Source organism: Anguilla anguilla, chromosome 14 (genome assembly GCF_013347855.1).
Source record: "Anguilla anguilla isolate fAngAng1 chromosome 14, fAngAng1.pri, whole genome shotgun sequence".
NCBI lineage: Eukaryota > Metazoa > Chordata > Actinopteri > Anguilliformes > Anguillidae > Anguilla > Anguilla anguilla.
This window is the reverse complement of record NC_049214.1, coordinates 7,440,199-7,464,058: the sequence shown is the minus strand read 5'-3', so window position 1 is coordinate 7,464,058 and position 23,860 is coordinate 7,440,199. Positions and strand designations below refer to the sequence as shown.

At 39.5% G+C, this 23,860-nt stretch overlaps 1 protein-coding gene across 2 annotated transcripts in view; it reads left to right on the top strand.

The window, feature by feature from the left end:
* The window catches only part of LOC118213329 (SET-binding protein-like), a 48,800-nt gene that overhangs the window by 5,353 nt on the left and 19,587 nt on the right, over window positions 1-23,860 (top strand). The window contains exon 1 of one of the 2 annotated variants that reach the window (XM_035392201.1): window positions 21,633-22,320. The exons of the other annotated variant lie outside the window; for it this stretch is intronic. The gene's annotated coding sequence lies outside the window, so the exon portion shown is untranslated. Of the gene's footprint in view, window positions 1-21,632; window positions 22,321-23,860 lie in introns of those variants that run through there. 2 annotated transcript variants of the gene reach the window in all.

Here is a 23,860-nt window from a genome sequence, read left to right as displayed (position 1 = left end):
GATTTGTGCAAGTGGGGAGGAACAGGTTAAATAAAGGAGAAACTGCATTTGGATTAAATGCTGCCGTTGTGCTGTAATGATTGGAGAGTCTGGCACACAGCAGATGGACTCCTTCTATGTCTCATTGTGTCTGGGTCTCTCTCTTTTTTCATTTTGGCTGAACTAATAGGCCAGATGGTGGTGAAGAGGCAAGGCCAACAAGTGAGGCTCGGCATATGGGGAGCCTGTTTAAAATGGGACCCTGCTGCGGTGGGGGTTGGGGATACTGTGTGGCACAATGGGAGGAAATTAGGAAAAGGACTTGACTTTAACGCGGAAGGTGCAAACTGATTTCTGTCATGATGGGAATATTCTGAATGTTTTCTGGAAAATGAAAACAAATGCAAAGACTGGGGCTACGAAAACGGCATGGCACATTTATCAAATAGTGTGCTGGTTTGAATAGGAGGAAATTCTAAGTGGGGATGGGCGTGTCCAACTCACATTTTTTTCCCCAAACACCTACTGGATCTGTTCTGTATTGCATACCAGATAAAGCTTTTGGCACTTGTGGCAACGTAACTGTCATGCTGTTCTTTTTCAGCATTTAAACCTGCAACAGGAGCATTTGGTTTCCGAGTTAAAAATAAAAAATCCTGTAACTGAAGTATATATGGATACAGTTTATTATTATTATTATTATTATTATTATTAGGGGTCCAAGCACAAAGTACTGGAACTCTATTGTGTTCCGATTTTTATTGTTAGTTTTCTCCCCTAAAAGTGTTTTCATAGTAAAGTGTATACAATTGTAGATCATACAGCAACCAGACTTTGCTTCTAGGTTCCTACAGTCATCCACTACTCAGGTTAGAAAAATTACAGCGATCGGCCACTTGGTGGTGCTGTAGCAAGGCACAGCACATTTTGGCCTATAACCTTTGAACCGTTTGTGGTACACTTAAATTGATGATGCACCATATTGGATTTTGCGCCATTTTTAATTTTTGTAAAACCTTAAAAATCTATCTAATAAGAAATATAAGAAAAGTTTCTGCATTAAAGTACATGGCCGCAGTAAGCCAATGAATTTTGTGGGCTTGACCTCTATTGATATGACGAGCTCTAACTACAGTGTCCAATCATCATAAACCCTGAGAACTGAGATCTATAGTCCATTAGGCTTAAACCTGTCAGGTTTGGTATAGATCTGTCGATAGGTGGCACTATAATTACCAAATGGTCATAACTCCTAAAACAATTAGCCAGTCATATTTTGTATGCTGTATGTTGGTCAAGGGTCCTATGAAAATGTATAAGGACAAGTTGATTACTTAAACAAGATGGCTGCCCTCCGCCAAACAAATATCAGCAGCCGTTATACTTACTTAGCTATCATCAGGCATCATGAAACCTTGCGTGATTGTGTGATAGGATGTGTCTGTCTAAATGTAATAAAATATTTATAGCTCAAAAATATGACCACCATAAGCCAATCAAATTTCAGCCGTATGGTACTTGGACCCCGTAATTGCCGCTTGCGGCTATTAATATTATTGTTATTATTATATTTGCTATTTCACTCCCAAACAGATGGCTAAAAATGTTTTATAAATTCTTGTGGTACCTGTAGCAAATTATTTTGACCAGGGTGACCCCTTTGCTGTTGTTCTTGTTTTCACATGATTGACAAAACAAGAAACACCCTGATTAATAAATGTCTCTTGGTGGTGGCAGTTGGCAAGCTGGCTTTGTAGGGGTGCATCTCTGCCAAGTGGCTTAGGGGAGAAGGATTTGAATCATGAGCCTAAAATATATTGAACACAAATAAACCTAATAAATGTCTATAATTGGATAATGTTTTCTTAGGAGTTAAAATGTATGGTATGTTATGTCATTTTAAGATTATTTTGTGATTCAGGACTGGTTTGCCATTTTTTCTGTAAATTGGATTCTGTCAGGACATAATGTCTTGATTCTATAATGATGTCAAACCCACAGCAGCACTCACTGACATGGGATTCTACACATTTGTTATATGGAAATGCTGGCTGTCTCTTTGTCTGTTTCACTTTAAGACCTTCCTTTCTCAATCCATGTGTCCATTCATCCAAACCTTTGGTCTTCCATTGGACCATGTGGTAAAACTGAGTTCTATAGGAGTCTGTTAGTTGTAATATCATAAGTATCCTACACATTTTTTGTTATTAGGAATTCCACATATAATTATATTATTATATTATAATCTATATTAATTTTAATTGTAGTGAATGGAGTACATATATACAGTAGGCTACATGTTAAGTGGCTGCTTTTATGTTGCAGTGGACATAGACTAATATTCAACCTCAGTAGCTAGCCTATAGAGTATTAAAAAATACAACCACATATTTTGGTGGTTGGCTTTGTGAATGGATGTGAACAAACTGTCTCGTCCTTTAGAAAGGTTTAATCCCCCCATGTGAAACGCATAGGCTACAGATAAAAGCCATCATGGGTTTCATTTATGACCAGAAAGAAATGGCATGTATACTAGTGGCTGCACCATGTCATTTCTGGTGCAGGAGTAGTTTCTTTTTTCTTTCTTTTTTTTTTGTATTTTGTTTTTGTGCATTCATTGGGCCTCAATGAAGCCATCTCAATTTTGCCTCTATGCTACTGACTGGCTGCAAGCTGTGCTTGCCTTTGTAGTGAGTACAACACAGCCGGAAGGGCTTTTTTGTGGGAATTATTGGTGGAGAGGGAGGGGAGGAGGAGGGTGTTTGGGGGTGAGTTTGCAGGGGGCATGTGCAGAGCTTGTTACAGTGTGATTTACTACCATTGAAACAGCAGCTGTCCCCCTGTGTCTGTCTCACTCGAGCCACCCCCCTCCCAAAACTGGCCTGGCCCATGCAGCTGAAGGTATTACTATCAAACAGGAAGCAGTGCAGGTCACAAGACAAAGGCTTTGTGTACTTTACCTAACCCATGCGCTTTACATCTTCGTTCTACAATATGTGGTATTTGACAGATAGTTAAAGCATTGCTGTTTTGTTCCTTAGAAAAAATCACTGAGCAGGGAAATACTCTCTGGCAATCAAATTTTTAGCTGTCTTCTTTTGTAATAAAATTAGTTTGTATAGCCTACTTTATTAAAAAGAGGAAAACCTTTTTCACCTGAACATTTTCTCACTGTTTTATGTTTAAAACGAACAGCAGCCAGCCCACTGTTTTTGCATATAGCCTAGTTTTTGCTTTATTCAGACAGGTAGAAAGCAGAGAGGGTGTGCGCATTTGTATGTGTGGGTGTGCGTGCTAATCTGGTGGTATGGGAAGTTAAAAGTTTTAATGGTCATAAACTTAGGTGGTGTGCTAGGAGACCACAGGCTGTGCATGTAGTTATTTGACTATACAATACAATACTTCTTTTAATTAAATACAGCAATTTTAGCATCCAGTCTGAGTGCCTGAGATTCTTCCTTTTAGTTCTAGCCTTACTTCTAGCCATTTGGAAAGTCATTTAAATTTTTGACAAGTTCCATTTACCAGTGTGCAGATTTCAGGAGTTAAACAGCACCAAATGAGTGTCCAGACATCCAACACTTCGGTATGCCCAGGTGGAACAATGATTATAAAAGGATACTGTTTACAGCAGTTAAAGGGATATAAATACTTCTCTAACCTACACCTTGAGCTGTAACAGGATAGCTGTCGATTTGAAGAGAATGCAAATGTCAAGTCACTAATAAATGATTCAGTATGTTCCAGGGTTATGTCACTTGTGTGTTCCAGAGTTGCATCATTAAAATACACAGCAGCAGATACTGAGAAAAAGAGGATGATCACAATTATGCATCGCTTTTAGCCCTATAAAAACATTTTTCATCCTGCTCAGCCTCCCTTCATGACAGTACTGCCAACACACAGACTAAACCATTCTTCACTGTAGCTAATGCTCTCACTGCTGTGTCTGGGGGAAAATTAATTGTTTGTGAAAATACTTCCCTATAAGAGAAATGTACTGCAATAGCAAGAAATGTCAAGTACAACATATTGAATTAGAGCAGAGTTTTCTGGAAGTTAGACAAAATCCACTATTTCCTCATGGAAAAGCATTACATTCCCTCCAGGTGGTATTTCAGAGGTACTGTAAAACTAGCATGCTCTCTAATCAAATCCTAAACTGGTCAATCTGGACTATGGACTAGAGTTCAAATGGGTGATGCACAGTTGGTCATAGTGTTGCCTGAGAGCTTCTCGTTCTGGTTAGAGTCTGAACACTTTTAGTCTGGTTTTAGTCTGATCTTCTTGTCAGTGTAATTTGTTTTGTCTGGATTACTGTCTCATATCTTATGAAAAGCCTTCAAATTCAATTTAAGCGTTTTAACGATTTGCTCTCCTTCTCATGCAGTCCTTACGCAAACAACCTTTGACAGCCGTGTATCTCTCTACTTTTGGAGAGCTTAATATCTCACAGTCACTCAGTACTGACGGTACATGAAAATGAGCCTTTTTTCTTTTTACCGCCTGATTCTTTCTTAAAAATGCACCCTGAGGAATCAGGATCAAAATTAATGTCTTTGGAATCATATTTTGTGACATTTCATGGGTAAATTAAGAACACATCCAGTAAGGACCTATTAAAATTTGAAGTGAAATATTTTTGAAATGCATATTCCAGTACTGTGCTGTACAATCTAACTTCTTTAAAATGTACTTTGGAGCATGATAAAAAATCTTAATTACGAATCTCTTAAAGAACATAGCTACTAGAAACTGTATCTTTAATTAGTAAAGTAGAGCAATGATTGAGGGTTGTCATTGTTATTAAATTTCTACTTCACAGAAACACTGGACTGCATTTGTGTGGCAAATGCAGTCCAATGTAGCTACATCTTCACTGTTGTGACCCGATAAACTAGCCGGTTCTTCTTTTGTGGTTCAGTTGTTTTTCCTTTCGCCCAATGCTTTTATCCCAGCTGCTCCTGTCCACAATCGGGGCTAGCCAATCATGAGAGACTGATAGGCATCAGATTTTCTCGATAAAGATTATGAACCGTTTACAATTCTGGTTCAGAAAGCAGAAAACAACATAGTTCTTCTTGGATAAATGTCTGCTCTCTTGCTAACAGTGTAAACTATGCTGGGATTAGCCAGCTTTAATGTTCATAGCTTGTTTGCATTGTAACATTGCGGCACCTTAGCCAAGGTAAGGACATTTCCTGGCTCAGAATTGGGCTAATAGTTGGTGACTGCGTGATAGCGACTGGGGTGGCTTTAAAATCTTTGTCCATGAAGTTTTTTTTATTTTTAGTTTTAATTGAAAAGCCACTCATGAAGCCATTTAAAGCAAACCTGTACAGATAATAAAGCATCACAACGACTTGCCATTCTTTCCGTCTCACCCCTCTTATTCCCTCCATTATGCGCACAGGATTTAATTGCCTCCAGAGTGCATAAATCATGTCACCATTTAAGTCAACAGCCGTATTACTGCAACGTATTATGTAACTCCATGTTTCCATCTGAAGTACAGCAAGTTTGAAAGAAAGTCTGGAAACTCCTGCGTTTGGGCATCATAGGACACTTGGTAATCCCTTAGTTTAGTAGCTCCTGGTAGTAATGCTTAGTAACACTCCATAATCCCTTAGCAACTTCTGGTATTCCCTGAATGGATAAAAGTTATTTCAGTGTTTTCACCTGCGTAACCAAAAGATTCAGTTCGGTTTGCTCAGGTTCTCAGTCAAGACACCCAAGAAGTCAGATTACTGTTTCAGTGCCAGATAAATACTTGACGAATGCGGGTGGGTTCGCCATCCAGACTTTAGCTCTGTGTGTTTGTCAAGAGAAGTGGGCTGGAGGATGGTAGGCCCACTAAGATGTAGGCCTATGTTTCTGAATGTTTTCACCAGAGAACACATTGCTCATTGTCTTTTGCTTCCTCATTCACTAATTGAAGTAACTTGCAATTATTCACAAGAAAACTCTGAAATAAGCAAATTATTTCAACAGACAACTTCAACTTCATTTTACGCTTTGAAAAGTATACAGATATCATTCAAAAGCTGTTATTGCGAAACATGCACAATAACTTTTCTCCTAGCATTCAGTGTGTATTAGGCTATAGCCTATATCGTTACAACAACGTAAATACACTTCGTAAAGAAATGAAAATTCAGCATGATTTTATTTATTTAATGAATTCACACAACTCTTTCAAATATTTTCATTCTAGGGATGTTGATTACAATGAAGCTAGCCTATATTTATTGTGCATCAAAATGTTTCGGGTTGCCAAATGCAGATTTTGTTAAACGCTTAGTTTTCTTAGTTGTTGTTTTTTCTACGCAGTTTTGAACTATTACCAATATGGCCTCCGACCTGTCCACTGTAGTAGACAGTTATTTTGGTGTTTGAAGAAACTTCAGAAAAGCCCTTGAAAACCTTCAATAATTTACTTTGCACTCAGTAATTCTGGCTGTATAGGCAGTTCATTTGTATTTCCTTTATGCAGCTTAACAAATAACTGAGGACTAAAAACATTTTCGTTTTTTCTTTCACATCTGGGTAAAGGCTTTCTTGGGTGTGGTGGAGTGGGGATTACATGAAAAAGATCCTCCTATACATTAAAAAAGCACCTAGTTACTATTTAAATGGATATGAAGTCAAGTGAAGTGCTTATGAAGTGAATACATCACTGCGCTACTTTGGATGTAGCCTATGTGGTGCTACATATAGCCTAGGTTTAACAGTCATGTTCTGTGATAAATAATATTAAGCATAAGGGAATCACCATTCCATATCAATTCAATACCCGACAGCTAACCTACTGTAAATAGTATAAATCACGATGGGGATTATATGTCGCATAACCTCCCCCTCATAGGCAAAGAAATGAATCCCCTTCACGAGCTGGACTACCAAGGCTCTGCACCCAGGACTTTTTCCTGGGTGTTTGGAATGTCCTCACAGTGTCATTTGATCAGCAGCTTCTCTGCCTGCAAAGACACCTCAGCAAATTGGCTATTATGATAGTGAAAAATGAAACCTAAAGGGCTCTTTGGTTCTTTGCTTGGATTTGACCTTCTCTGGCTCTTGGCGGGCTGTTATAGTGATATTGTAATAACCACAGCCAATGATCACAAATGCTTAGAAACCTGTGCGCTTCTATTTGGCTTGAGGCATTTTTCGCAGTCTGCAGACTGTAGCTTGGAATAACTGTCTGTGCTTTGGGTTATTTGAATGCTCAAGAGGACCTTGTACAGAAACATTATTTGTATTTCCATGCTTCCATTTTTATGTGTAGTGTTTTCCTCAACAGCTATGAAAAACTCTATATAGCCCTCTGAATGTTGCCTTGTTTGTTTATTCGAAGCAACCGAATGGTAAGCTAAAATGTGAAATTAAATTTCGATGTTTTAAGCTGAAATCTCTGTGAGAACATTAGTCATGAATCATTCAAAACAAGATGATTTAAAAATCAGTTACATGCAGGACTGTAATGGATATCCTCTTGGCCTGCCTGCAGTTCCTTTGATTGTTCTTTCAGTGAGTTCCTCTGCAGTTACTTATCTGTACTGGTTGTGCAACTGTTTTCCCACACTGTAGTGTCTGCCTGAAGGACCAGCATTTATACTAACCACATACTTGCATGCAATGGGTTCTTTGCTAGCCAGAGTAGGGCCGTGAGCAATTGGAGACATCCTCTTGTGCATTGAGTGGTTTCATTTCTTCCCAGTCTATGTCTGTGTGTTCTTGCAACAATTATTTGGTGACAATGACCATGTTCATTCTGTCATGACAAAATTATCATTTTGTGTCATTGTTTGAAATTGTAATGCAATGCATGTTTGCTTTTAGTAGTATTCTGAATACAAGAATAACAACCTTGAATACCAAGTTATTGCCAAATGTTTTTTCCCCTCATGAAAGCTTGAAAGTAGAGCAGTGTAACTCAGGTGATGTACTGTATATAGGCTATGCCTTTAAAAAGGAAGTTGACCATCGTACGAGCTGCACCACATGGTCTCACCCAGTTTGAAGGCCTATGTTTCTTGCAATATGTAGGAACAGACAATGTAAAATGATAAATTATGACACCTGTCACACGCCGGTGTGACACCCCTGGGAGGGAGATGCGGCTGTTCCAGGAGTGGACCATCGGTTGGCGCGTGGAGAGAGAGAGAGAGCACGCACCCAAACCAACACAAAATAAAATCAACAAACACCTTCATCCTTCCTCCTCACTAAAACTGGAACAACAAACTAAAATAACAAAGACAAGGGAAAGTAAAAACCCAGCAACAGCTTTTCAGATCATCGCTGGTCTCAGCTGGCCAACTTTTCAGAAAAAAATATTTCAAGAAATAATGGAAAGCTGGCCAGTTTTTTTTTTTATATGTGTGATTTCATTCAACTTTCAATGACACAAAACCTGCTGAACTGAAAGTTCAAGATACTAAAACCGCTAATTTAATGATCCCGATTATAGCCTTGCATTACTGAGACCTTTCACCCTATTACTGGTGAATGTGGAAAGCCATATCTAGGGGGAACTGGGGTCATGCTCCCATGTGCAAATAAGCTGCCAATTAAACTCTGAAGTGGAACCCAAGTGTAAGACCCCCAGAGCTAAGCAATAATGTCTCTAAGAATCTTTCGCGAAAAGGAAAAAGCCTACAAGTGGTTTCTAGTGTACAGATTATATTTAAAAATTCAGACATTGCTTAAAACAGCTGCTGCTTTTCGAACGTACTCATCGATATACATAAACATGCAAGGATTACATGATCAGAAACATATGGGCGTTAGTGGAGATATGCTGTGGTTTCACCTTAGCTCAGTTGTCCTGACCATTGGTATTGTTCACATCTTTGGTCTTACTTTTAGATTTTAATGTATATGACTTTTGCTGTTACTTGTCAGTATGTTTATTATATATATATATATATATATATATATATGTTTGATTTATTTGAGGTATATTCATATTGTTAGTCAGGTGTTTTAATTAATATTTAAAAAATGTGACATTAATTAAACAGTAACTTTATGAATTACAGTTCTTGCTCTCTAATATAACAAAAATGTAGTTTTGTCAATGAACACCAACCTGGCATGAAATTAACATAATTATATTAAAATTAACATTTGCTCATGGAAATTCATTCACTGTGTGCAATGAATGACTCGTAAAGGTCAATAAACAGCCAAACAGCCAAGTTTCTGTTTTGTAAAAACGTGATTCAGCCAATTGAAACATTTGACGTTTATGGGCAAGTAATAACAGGGGGGTTCATAGTGTGAGGTCAGTTGATGGAAGTCATCCTTCTGCTTCTATGACCTCGAGAGAAGCTGTAGTTGGCAGCTGACAGGCATGTCAGGGGCAAGGTGGATGCAAACACGGAGATGTGTGCTCAGAGTCGTCTCATGGCCTCTGACATGGTTGATATGATCCGGAGATTACAACAAACTTAATGTTGCTTCACTTTGTTACATAGCAGGGGGACCAGTGATCAGTAATCCAGGATCTTCCTTTCTAAAGTACTCAAAGGTGCCTGCTCCAGAAACCAGTGAGAACAGACACTGTAAGATCTACTGTAACTGCAGCACTGGAATGGTCAGAATTCAATACCAAGCTATAGGGTGCATCACTATAGGCACAGTGGTTTTGAGTGCAGTTGACATTGAATAAGATCCAAGGCTGGAGCCAGCGTGAAAGTTGCGTAGACCAGAAAAATCGTGTGCAGCTGCATCACTGCTGGCGTGTCAATGAATATGAAATGGTGGTTTGTAGTAAGCGGTCATCTGTTCAAATTTGTGGGTCTTTAGAACACCTCCATCCTTCTAGTTTCTTCCCAGAGTTGAGGATATTTTTGGTGAGAGTTGTTCTATTGCTCTAAAAAGCACAGGACTGTACTGTGTGTAACTGTGAGAGTTCCTTGGGCATGCCTGTAATGGATGAGTGGGGGTACTGTATATTTAGGTTAGTGTCTACTAAGGCATTTACTGGCACAGCTGCAGGAAGACCTAAAATGTGTTGCATAGTAATTGAGAAAATACAGTTGAGCCAGTCCAATTTCACGGTTAGGCACCTATGAGCCGAATCCATGAGCTAGATTCACATTACCGTTGTTTCATCGTACATGTTTGGAATAAGAAATGACTGCGATACATTTAGAGCCTTGTAGTTTTTTGGATTGAAAGTGGATCCTGCTTTGTTTTTTCTGCTTTCCTGTTCTCTTTTATAAAGCCAAGACATTTTAGGGGCTTTATAGTTTTCATTTCACATAATATTTTCAGTTGTGTGCATTCTGAGATTTCAAATTAGTTTTCCCCTTTTCACTACTTCAATTATTTCCTGGTAAAACACAGCATTATATCCCATGACAGGATGTTTTGATTATATTGACTTTGTAATATTGACTGTGGTTTCTCATGAGCTAATTATAACCAAACAGGTAGCATGCTAAATGCATGGTTTGTCCCTGGGAAAAGATGTTCAGACAAAACACCCCTTACTTTGCACTTCAGTGGGAGTCATGCAGTCCACTGAGCTTTCAAAATGGGTGTACCATTGATACCTTTTCTCATAATGCAATTCGGGTACTTTTAAGTCCTTTGAAGGAACAGATGCTGCTTCGGACACAGAGCTTGTGCTGATCTACTGATCTGTATGTCATTTGGATGGACTGAAATCAATACCCCATCATGCTGTGAGGCACCAAAATTATTTAAACATTAGCAAACCTCCACAGTTTTCACCCTGGTGCCATAAATACACTGAAGACAAAATACAGTGTTTGCTTTGAGATATTAGCAGACCATATGTAAATATCTGGAATTATCTTTGCTACAGTGTAAATCTAAGGAAATATTAAGTTGTGATTTTTCTGTGGATTGCCTGAGAAATCAACTGCTTCTGGCAGTAGGCTGCATTGTATTAGGGTCTCTCCCGCCCTTGAAAATCCTAGAAATTCCTTTAAATATTTTCAAACTGGAAAGACTTGGCAAGTGGGCAAAAATTGTCATGCATGTTCTTGAGAAATTAAAAAAAAAATGTATTTATATATATATATATATATATAAAGAGAATGAATTATTGCTTTCGTATAACATTTAATAACTTGTTAAATTGGTGTAGACATATATCAGGTGACTAACTGATGTCATTAAGTATTTATCCCAAGTTCGTTAGCTGAATACCTACTACAGCTCCTAAATCCTATGGCCAAAAGTCATTGGTGGCTGGGATTCACTGGCAGGAGCTTTTGCAAGTGTATGACACTGCATTTAATCTGAAAGTAATGTGTCTCAGGAACCACTTGTGCCACGATTCAGTGGCAGTATAAAAGTATTTTAAAAAATCTTCCATGTATTTATTGGTAGCTACAGTTACAGACACAAACCTCAAATTTGTAGTTACAAAGTTCCAACTGTCATTCTCGTTGGTGTGTTCCTTGCGTTTCCTTTTCTGAATCTCCCGACCGAGAACTTATTGTGCTGTGTGCTCATTCAGCTGCAGCGATGGCTTGCATCATGTGGGTAGATCATTTAGCAGCCTGTGTGAAATCGGAGCTGTTACTGACTTTAAAACACAGTGGTAAGACAATTGCATAATAATGGCTTGCCTGAAGCACAGTGGAAATAGAGAAAATACAGTGGTTGGACCTTAAATGCCATACACTACAACCCACTGAAGCCAGGCCAACGTTATACAAATTGAATAAAACTATTTTCCAGAACCACTACGCATTCACAATGCGAGTTTCTGTTAATGGAATTGATGTTTTTAATTGAAAAATAAAATCTTTGTCTAATTTGAATTTTTTTGCTTTAGAAACTTGTTTGAAGTGTTTCCTCCGTTTATTGAGGACAGTTTGGAAAGCCAAAAAGAATAATTTCTCAAGGATATAAAAACACATTGGCCATAAACTACCTCCTGCAGTACTGCTGTAATCAGGCTGTTAATTGCCCAAAAACGATGGCTTGTGGAGCTGGGTGCATTTTTTTATACTTTGTTGTTTTTCTTTGTCCAAAATTGCAGGGCCTGAGGCTTTTCCACAGCCAAAAATAGCCCTGGACATCTGAAACCTGGGATCATTTCCTTTTCCCAAATGTCTTCAGTACCAACCATTTCATATTTGCCAGGAAGCTTTATGCCAGCAGATCTCAATGCATGGCTTTTAATGTCAGAAACCTAGTGAAGACCATCCCCAAGTTAAATAGCCTAGTTTGATGTGTTTTCAATATTATGTGGCACAAAAAATACAAAATAATGTGAAACTTGTGAAACTTTGACTATTATCGATGTATAACTAGCTGTTACTTTGGAAGTACACAAAGTCTGTCGTTTTACCACTATGAGAGGTGCTGCCAATTGACAGGTGATGCTGAAGTCTCCTTCCAAGCAGCTGCATGAGACCACTAAATATGGCGAACAAAAAGGTACAATTAAGGATATAATTGAAGTATGGCTGAATGAAGGCCATTTGCGGGGGGAAACGTATAGGCTAAATTTGCATAAAGTGATCGAAAATGACGACTCCTGCAGTAATGCTAATGCTGTAATTACGTCTTGTAATTTAAGGCTTGCGATTGTTCCTTTTGAAATACTCTTTAACACCCAGTGCTGACATCTGTAACATCACAGCTGTCATGTGGATGTACCATCATGCTATTTTGATATGGTTTCTTTACGCTGCCCAAATATTGCTCTCCGGTACTTATTCAGCTATTAGAAGATTAGAATGAAAATGTATAGGCCTAATGCAAGGGATTTGAGGCTGACAGTAGCTTGTACCAGCATGTGAATAAAATTTAAATGCCTGGTGAAATTGTATTTTTTTTTTTTTTTTTGATATTATAAATAGTGTTTAAAAGGCAGTGTAGAGACTACCAACCTAACCTAAATAATTAAGCCTTCCGAAAGTACACTTTGTCCTGTATGTACATTATTTTTTTTACTGCCAAAATATAATATTGAATATTTTTCCTGTGTGTAATGTTTGTTTTTCCATTTATGGTGCAAGCTTCACTACAGTAATTTCCTTGAGTGACTGCATACTCCACAATTCTTACACCGTTAATGTAAGTAGAAGGAGATTTATGACCGTTCAAGGGAATTTTCAGAGACTGTATGTCTACTTTTGTAATCATGCCAGATTACAAAATATGCATAACAGACCTTATTTTGATATTTTTATGTAAATATCCAGCTCTTGATGTGTGAACATCATTTATATCATCTGAAGATGTCTGCAGTAGTATGGTCTCTGATCCTCATAAAAGGGGGCCTCTCCTGTCTAGGATCTGTGTAGATGCATTCATCCTAAACAGACAGAGGGCTTTCACATTGGCTTCAGAATAAAGTGTGACATCACTCCAGCCACACCTTGTGAAGTACACCCCTGTCACCCACACCCCCTGGTGTCCAAATTGGATTGAACGGTTGTCTGTATTCCCAGAACTGGTAAGTGAGAGCAGAGTGAAGATTAAGCACAGAACTTTTACCCCTCCCCCCTCATTTTGTCTTTCTTTAGCCCCTTACCCTCATCCCCTCTTAAGTGCTCCTTGTCAGGGAGTGGACACAGGGACGTGTTAGTATTCATTTTGTTTGTTTGCTCTGGGCCTGTCCGTCAATCACACAAAGCTGTAAGAGATCAGAGAAGAGCTTGGAACTCAAGAGCGCCCTGGCCTGTTGGTTCCCACAGGGTGGGGTGGTCCTCAGCAGAAAGGGAAAGGAAGAAAGAAAGGGAGAGAGGAGGAGGGGAGGGGTTTGTGGAGGGAAAGAGGAGGGAGGGCAGTGTTATTCCAAAGCCAAGGGAACGGTGTGAGGATCATATCAATCACTTGTTTTTTTGGAGGGAAATGTAGTTAAGGAAAGGGGATTGGAGTCCCCTCCCTCTCTCCTTTGTGCATAGGCTCCTCTGGACATCTGCCCAGTCCTAGACACTGGGGGGGGGGGGGAAACCACCCCAGCCACTGGTAATGCTGCCAAAAGGGATTACAAAAAGGACTTTGTCTGTCTGTGTGAGGGTGGGGGAACAGGGCTCTCTTTTAAATGTTGGGTTTTTGGTCTTGTTGATCATTTCAGTCGTGGGCCAGATTTATTTTACAAATATCAGTTGTTTGACAACTGCGAAGCATGTTTAATGAGAATGTGTATCAAGCAGTGTTCCTCCTAGAAAGTCTACTGTTGTACCTTTGTGTACCTTCAAAAATAGCTAGGCACAGCTTACGTGAGGAATAAATCAATATCAGTTGATTTTCATCAGTTTCATTGGGAGAACCACTGTCGTGTATTCATGTGTAATAGCGCATAACACTGTCAGTTAAAGAAGTACATTTTGATAAAAATGAAATTAGTGTATATATACATGTACACAAACATCAGTAAGTTTATCTTTATTTTCTATTTTGGACTTGTCGGCAAACTCATGCAGTTCATTATTAATATCAACCAAATGAACATCAGATCCCTGAACTGTACTGTCTATGACTGTAGGGCTGTATTGTATTCTTGGATATCTTATCAGTTTACACAGGTAGTGAGTTGAATATGATCTCCCCCCTCCCCATTGACACTTGTCTGAGGGCAGGTGTGGTCAACGTGTGGCTTGCCCTCCCATCTGAGGAGGGTTATCCTAGCTTGTATGTACAAGCTGATGAAAGTAAAGCTGCAGGCAGAATTTGTGCTGCTAGTGCTTTTAGTGGAGAGACCTGATTTGCCTACTGTACAGTGTCTTATCAGATCCACTCATATGTATTCAGAAGCCATTTAAAGACTAACCTTTCTAGGCTGCCGATTGCACAAAGTTAAAAAGGTCAGTCCCTGTGTTTGCTGAACAAGGCCACAGGAGGAAAGTGTGACTGGTCAGTGACCTCAGTGAGGTTGGATTAAGCACTAGCAATAGTGAAAAGGTCAATTTTAACTTCCCCTTGTGCAACCTTGGAACTTGGGCCCCTTCAAGGTAATGGAAATCTGTTCTAGTGAAGGCAATCCAGGAATTTACATATAATGACAGTTGGCTGACTGACGGGTCTTGGGACATTGAGGTAGGCTAATTCTTTCTCCCCCTACCTATTTTAACAGCAAAGGAGTGAGAGATTGTAATAGATTACTTTTACATTTACTTTTATTCCTTCAAATCCAAATTTCATACTCAACAGAATCATTTCCAGCATAGTTTCTTTGGTGTACTTGTGAGCTGCTTTCCTGTACACGCTTGAAGCTTCAGTGTACCGGGATACAGGGACAATGACCTAAAATATAATCGGATGATTAAAAGGTGAAGATGATTTTTTGCTGTTAAAAAAGCAATAGCCTAACTGAAGTGCATTGTTGGGTTTTAAGAACCAGGGCGATGTTGTAGAAAACAGTTTACTTCATTTCCAAGTGCGGTAGCTGCAAAGTGCCATAATAGTTTTGACAGTCCATTATTTTTTGAATGTTCTAAATCCAGACTCTGAATTTGATGTGGCGGAAACGCGTTTACAGCTGTGTCAGGCACTTAAAATGGAGGAAATGAGTGCACTCGTGTCCTTTGCTCACGCAGGGCCATACTGCCTGACATGCACAATGAGAAGTGCCTGTGCTTCATTATACTTAATTGCCTGCCATTGAAAATTGCAGGCCTTTGATAAGAAGCTAATCAAATGCTGACAATAATGAGTAATTGATAATTCAACAAGCAATCGGGACACATTTCCCCACTCCTCTGTGTCATTGTAAGTAATGACACCTGGTGCCTGTGCTGATTAGGATGGGGAACTGAAGAGCATATGACATCAGATCCCAAGCAGACCAGAAACCATGAAAGTGATGTGTTCATAGTCCATTAAAAAACTGAAAAACGTAGCCTATTTGTTTGAGGGCTTATTGCATTTAAATGTAAAGAGATTATAATCCTGTGGATTTTTCTGGTGATGCTTGTTTTTGTTCCAAACAAGGTGAGCATTGAGTTTTGAGTTTCGAAATCATTTTTGTCCTTGCTCGTCTTGATATTGTTATGTTGCTTTTGTGTTTTTACCTTTTTTAACTTTAAATAGATTCTATTGCCTTCTCGGCCCAGCCTCTGTTGAAAGAGATTTTATGTCTCAATGAGATTTCCTTGTTAAACGAAGAATGAATGAATGAATGAATAAATAAGCCCATGTCTGTGGCTTTGAGTAATACGGGTTCTCTTTATTGTTGTCTTTTCTTGGTTCTGATGTGCATTCTGGCTGACTTGCAGTCAGTCATGTCCATCACACAGCATTTATCATTTGCAGGAATATGGTTGGATAGCTGTCTGCCTGATGATTGGTGGCAGGTTAAGATACTGCTTGATGGGACTTTCTGCTCTTGCTGTGTCTCTGGGGACTGTTCTTTCCCCCTCTAGAGATTCTCTGTACTTCAGTCCCTGATTTTGCTCTTGTATTGTCATTGTCAGTCGCTGTGGATAAGCCAGTAATAGTATATTAATGCTTTTCATATTGTGCTGATCTTATATAGCCTTCTACATTGACAAGAAACATTAATATGTATCACAGTGAATCACACAGTTTGGTTTATCTTCAGCAGTTAATTACTTGGATGTCTTGGTACTTACTATAGCTTGTATAGTAAAAGTGGCCAAAAACAAAATCTGGTCATGCAACCAGTGTTCCATGACAAGCAAGAGTGAACAAATTTTTCCTGGATATGCACAAATAATCATCAGATTTCAAGAACAAAAGATGAAATATGAGCATTGTCCACAATTATCAGAATTTGACTGAAACATGGACTTAAAGTCAGAATGCAAGACATGGGTACTGTTTTTAGCCATTAAATTTGTAGTCAGAAGTTGTACTATGGTGTATTCGTTTTTATTTTCCAGGAATTCTAGAAGTTCCTGTTACCAATTCAGGAAGAATGGGTTTTTAATTAGGCTACTTGTTTGTGGTTCAGTAGATCAGGAAACACTTGTATGATTCATGACTCTTGTTTCAGTCTTTTACCTGTGTCATTTTGTGAGCCTCAATTCTGTTTTTCCTCATTTCCATTTCTTTCCCTCTGCTGAGCCCTTCCTGAGCCATCTTGTTTTTTTTTTTTCCTCTCTCAGATCAGGAAGGTAGATTTAAAATGACAGGCACTATTTTCAAACTGCAAATTGCCTAGATTCATAATAATATGGTTTATTGGCAAACTGTGTACTGCATAATCACGCATTTGCGAAGGCTTATGTGCGAATCAAGAAAAGAATACGTCTGGTTTTCAGTTTTATTATGGACAGCAAACATCAATAAAGGAAATAACAGTACACCACAAGCACTTTATCTATCCGGTGCTGTTGTCAACGGGTGTATTGTCCTTTCCCTTTCTTGGTGTTTTTTTTTTTCTTTCTTGTTCGAATGTTTGATTGTAATCAGTGCAGGAGAAAAGGATTATGGTAGAGGAGCAGGCAGGCAGACAAAAAGCTGAACTTATGCCAAAAATCAGCTGCAGCGGAAAGACAGGTGAGACTGCAGCCGCACGAAAGCTTGCAGCGTGAGCCTGGGCTGTTGTGTTCGGGGGGTACGTGACGAGAATGAGCAACCCTGCCCATCTACCCAGCACTTGTCTAAAACGCGTCCTTGATCATCTCTAACCAAAGAAAAAAAAAAATATGCCTGTAATTTAGTGCTGTCAGTGTTTCAGTATATTATGGCTCCTTTTGTTTAAAAGATTTGGCATTCTGTCATACTTCTCTTCTGGGTGCTTCATTTTCCTTTACACTTATTTTTAGAGGTTAGCTGAGGCAGATGTTGCTATTATCAGTACACACATTCCTTTTCCCTCTGCACGGAACATATAAATCTACCTTCAGTGTCCTTTTTTCCCCCTAAGTTAATCTTGGTGAGGGGGGGGGGGGGGGAGTGTGGAGTGGAGGCTTAACATTTAGTCTGCCGTCGGGTATAGACATTTTCTCTGTGGTTAAGAAGTCTAGGTGGTTGAATTCTATGTTGAATCCTGCCAAACCCCAAGCACACAACCTGTATAGCAAAAGTGCATACAGTATGGCAGGACTGAGGCATGCCTGTGGGCTGATTTAAACCAAGCAGATGTGCTGAGCAAAACGGGTGTTTTATTGTCTTTAGCCTCACTGCTAGGGCAAAGAATGCCTTTTCCCCTCCTCCTCACCTGCAAAATTGGCAGATTGCCAGAATATTCCCCTGCAATCAGAATAGGAAAAGAAAAATGTCCAACAAAGCCTTAAGACATATTGTACCCTGATATCCCATTATCAGAAGCTGTAAGACTACTAAATTCATGCCCATTTGCTCTTTAAGCTAATACTCTTTTTTTTAAAAATCAACTGAAATATACTCCTTTTAACAACTAGGCTATACCTTTATTATCACCCTTCCTAAATAAAGTTAATATGCACCTATTACAGTTTTTATCCCATGTGCGCTGCCTTTACCAGACTACAATTGAAGAATAGATTTTATCAACAGGACAGTTGGGCATGCAAATTAATTGCTTTTTCAAATGATTTATAGTTTGTTCATTTAACCAGTAACCAGTGGAAATATATTTAGATTGCTCTTTTTTATAGCTGTGGAACAATGCACTAGCTAATGATTTGAATATCTATTCACATTCTTTTCAAAAACCATGTAGAACATATTGTAACACATTGTGCGTAAAAACAATTAATGGCCACTGTATAGAAGTAAGTTGGCATCTAACCTCGTGTGATACGTTTTTTTGTGCTTTTTGCATGTGCTTTTTTCTCTTCATTTCCTGTGGATTTACCTTAGAACATTGCTATCGGTATCATTGCCTACTCTGAGGCAAGCTCTCCAGACAAGAGACGTCACCTTCAACTGTGTCATCAGTTGCCAGGCCAACGGCCCTGTAAGTGGCAGGCCTTTCTTTTTCTGAATTGCTCTCTGCTGTTTCAAAGGGAAATTTTGAAATTGCCATGTTAATGTTAACGGGAAGAGGAAGCAGTAGTCTTGTATATTCGCATCACCTTGAATGGGTAACAGAACATGGTGTCCCGCAATTCCCATGGCCCAGTCATAGGCTATACTGTGTGACATCTACCATTTTAATGAGACAATTTGGGGACAGCATGAAGAGATCCTCCCAGATAGTCGTTTATGACATGTAGGCTAAGTAGAGAACTATTCGCGACAACATTACAGAACTTGGAAATATGTTACTCCTGTTATTCATTTCAGTTCCATTTTTAGCTGCAAATTGCAGGGGAAGCATTTGTATTTCAAGCTCTGATAGCCTAAGAGTCTGAATGTTGACTTTTTATCATACCCCTTTGGAACACAGTGTAAATTAGTCACAATAAAAAATGAAGGCTACACGGCTGACTGGATGAACCTTAATTTGTATTGTTGCATTCATTAATGGCACAGAATGAATTATTTGCATTTAATTATCAACATTTCAGCTGGCCTTTTTTATTTTTGATTATTGTGAAATGAATCCAGCACTTTTGCACTGACTTTTGCTTCCGGACTTTTATATGTACTGCACATTCTATATGTTAATAAGGCTTGTTGTTTTTCTTGTGGTTGCTGTACCTCTCCACATCTGTGAATTGTATAAGGAGGACAGTGCCCGCTTGTTCTAGTTCTCGACTTTATTACATGATTATGCGATTACCTCACCCTTAACGACTTCAGTGTGGCCAGCCATTTCGCATGGAGGACTGATCTGTGAGGTGACCCCTGAGCAGAATGATGGAGGGCTGAACAATCCCCTCACAGTAATTTCACTTTTGAGAGTCACTTAAGGATGTTTTAACTGCTTACATATGTCAGGGCTGGAAGCGGTGTGGCCGGGCCGCCCCAGAAAGCAGAACCCAGTCAAGCGTTTCTTGCTAATCGATTGCAGTTCTTCACACAGATGGAAGCACTAAAGCCGTGGTCATGCTTATAGATTATCAGATGAAGAAAAACGCTGGTTTCTGCTAAGTGGAAGGATGAAGTTTGACGTTACCCTGCGAGAATGCATTTGTGGCACGGTTTCACACATGCTCTGCCATGAGGAAGGTAGCGCAACTTCAGTTTTAATGTAACTTCGCATTAGTGTATCAAACTTGCATTTTCAGGCTGAGTTATTTGGGTTCTGCCCACCAGTAGTCTGGTGAAGTCCTCAGACCCCACCGGGCTTTTTCAGCCCTGGGTAACCACCCACCATTATGTGTGACCCTTCCAATTAATTCATAACTTCATTCATAATTAGTAAGATTTTTTTTTGCCATTCTCTTTATTGGTTCAAGCTTATTTTATATTTATATAGCGGTGTTCCTAAATACCCTTTTGGTTTAGGTCAACATACCCCCTGTGCAGTTTTCTTCTTTTGTGCATCTGACACTATTCTGAGACAGTGCCGCAGGTAAGGAGAGAAAGATAATCTGTATCGGGTGAATGACACTCAATCCATCTACTCCTGTCTCATGACTCCGGGCTCCCCCATCTCAATAGAAGTCATAGTCACCTGCAGTGCCTTAAAGTGCCACAGGGGACAGAACTTACAAATACTGTAATTTCAGCTACTAGTATTGTTGTGCCAAAAGCCACAAGTGGTATGCCCTTTCATTGGAGTTTTGGACCTACTTTTATATTTAATGCCTTATGTGTGTGCTCTTTTGACTTACAAGGCATGGCTTTGATCTGAGAGTTCCTTTTTGCATGTTAAATAATAATAAAATAATAGTATTTAGTAGTGTTTGTTCTTTTAATGAAAGGATCTCAAAGCAGTTTGAATGTGAAGTTGATATGAACCATCATGTAGTCACCGCGGTGATGCACTGCAGCCATTTTGCCAGATTATTTCACCAGTTAATGTGGAGAACGATTGTGGCCATATTGAACTCTATTCTCAAAGGAACTCCTATCAGTGACATCACCGTGTACAGCACAGCATCCCCATCACTGCTTTGGGGCTTTTTAACTTAGTCAGGAGAGATGAATGTCCCATGAAAAATATCCGTATACTGATAAACCCTAGCTGTTTCTGTTTTCACTGGAGAACAATTCTGTTGTATGTTTCAGAAGTGAATAATCTTCATTTAGCGAGCTGAGATTTTGTGTGAGGTCAATCGGTTTGTTTTATTAAAGCACTTTCCTCTTAATACAAACAAAGCTGTGTGGAGTTGATTGTTGCATTTTCGGTTCAGCTACATTTCATTTTCTTGGAAATAATTATGCTGGTGATATGGGATCCCTTTGCTGCCCCTTTCTCTGAATCACAGGGCCATCTGCAGCGGGGTCATAAATAACTGGCTGAGACTTTTGCAAACAAACCCTCTTGACAGTTCATCATCATAAAAAACCGCCAAATCAGGGAAGGGTTGGAAAATGGCACGGGTAGTTTTGTATGACCTTCCCCGGCTTGTCTCATTCCCCAGCCTGTCATCACCCTCTATTCCGTCCTTTGTATTCTCAGAATATGCGGACAGAGTGGAGGTTCTGTGTGCGTGTGTGTCGTGATTTGCTCAGCATGATGTCATTTGCGGTTGCGCTGCTGGCTAACGCGTGTGTATGATCTGACTCACAGGGATGACTTTGAGCAATGTTTGACCTTAAGATGCATCAGGGCTGGAACGTAACCTGTGTGCCAGTTAATTAGAAAAGTAGCGCAGTGCTCTCATCTTACTCTCGGACAAGGGGATCCAGGAAAGGGAGTGTGCTATGCAGAGGGTTTTATAGTACACATTGTTCAGGGGCGGACAGACAGGCAGCCAGACAGGCAGGCAGGCAGGCATGCAGGCAGAGAGAAGCTTGCCGGAATGTACTATTGGCTGTTTGTGGCAGCTGTAACCCATGGTAACCCTTGGTTACAGAACACACACACGGCAGAGCAGCATGACACAAACTGTCACTTATTGTATCCGGAATGAGCTGAGGCGAGAAGGGGGGAAAAGTGAAGGAAAAGAAAGAGGAATGTGTGCGCATTGCAAGTGCAGAAGAAACCCTGCTTATTACCAGCTGACTGCTTCCTTAATGCTTTAATGCCGTGCTGTTTATTTTTGAATTTACAATATCTTCACTGGCTGAATGTTGCCGTGTCTGGATTTTGAGTAGATTTGACCCCACCAGCTGGATCCATGGCCTCTCCAAGACAGCTGCTCAGTAGTGCTGCCAAAGCAAAGTCATTATTAAGGGGGGATCAGTAATTTAGTACTGTTCTGTACAGAATTTTGCCACAGCACTGTTTTCAAAGGTGACCTGAGAGTATAGTGCAGTCTATTTTCATTGTGAACTAAATAGCTGCCATTGAGTCTGCTTTTATATGAGCTTGGATTAGAGTGTCAGAGGATTGGCTTGATAGGTTGCAGCTTGTGTTGGACTGGAAGACGAAGGACTAACAGTTGCTTCTGGGTGTAGGTAAGTCTGTCATCTGGGTCATGCTTGTCTGGTATGGTACAACAACAAAGACAACCAGTATCATGAAAAATACAATGCAAATCTTGAAGAATCTTAATAATCTTGCACAATAAGGAGGCTTGTGTGAAATTCATTAAGGAAAAATAATAGTGTAATTTCATCGGGTTTTTAATTTAAGGGAATCACAGAAGCAGCAAATGCACAAAAATAAAATGGTGCCATTGCACTTGAGCATGTGTCAATGTGGCTTTAATGCTTGCGTACAGCTCTATAATTACGATGGCTTCATGTGATAATCCAGTATGTGATATCAGTAACCGTGTATGTAATGGGTGTCTGACAAAGAGTTGTAGGTAAAATGCTTATTGATGATTGGGACCAGCAGTCTTGGAAGATGATTGTTTATGTAAAGGAAGTATGGGCTTTGGTGTTCCTGTCATTCAGTTTAAATTGTTTTTGTGCATTTAATGAACTTTTAATTATAAACATATTCAAAGTAAATGTGATGGAATAACTGTGACATGATTGCCGGAGAGTGTAGGGAGACCCTTAAGCCATTTAGCTGAATTAAACAGCCACAGGAAGACTACAGAGACTGTATCCTCTAGGCTGGAGCAGAACACAAATTCTTTCAGGAACACAAAGGCTTACAGAATTAAGAAGCTGAAAGGTGATGTGCAGTTTCCCGGAGACTGGAGTGTGACCTGCAGAGGGGAGATCTTTCACGTAATTCATCGTCCAGCTGTGCTCCTCTTAATTAAAAGCCACTGACAGGAAGATGGTACAGAGGATTAGGAGCTAGGTGGAATAGCTCTGCTGCAGAGACAAACATGTTCCTCTGGTGAGCATTCGCCACCTTTCCGGCTCTCCCCCGCTGAGCATGCTGGGAATTTTACAGCCAAGCATGACTGCGTAGACTGTGCACTGCAGATAAATGTCCTGCTGTTGCATGCTCTGAGGAGGTGTCTTAATGAGGAGGAAGAGAAAGAGAGGTATAGAGATAGAGAGAGAGACCAGCTAGGTAGCAGTGGCGTTTCAGAAAAGACGCCTATTGCAATGAGACCACAAAGAACTCATTCTTTCAGATAGATTGTTTTCGGTGTGTACATGGAATGTAGAAGAAAAAGTGAGGTGCATTTTTATTCCAGTGAAGCTGAGGATATAGGCAAAGCCAGATGTATTTGAATGTTACGTAGTAATAGTTAGCATATACTTCTGTATTTGTCTCGTGGTTTGTGGCATCTTCCGTCATGCTCAGTTATTAGCTATATTGAGAGAGGAAACTATTTTTTGGTATTAGCCTACATTACGAATAAATATCTTATATTGCTCCATACTCTACATACATACTGATAAATGTTCTGCCTGTTGAAGTGTCACAGAAGCTGCGACAGTTGAACATTTTAATGTTTTAATGTTCTTCAAAAACTCTGTAATCTAATGTAATTATTTTCGGTAAGATTACTGTAATAGACCCTTGCTTTTTATGTGCTTTTTAAATGATTTTTTCATAACACCAAAAGAGGGCCAGCTGGATAGA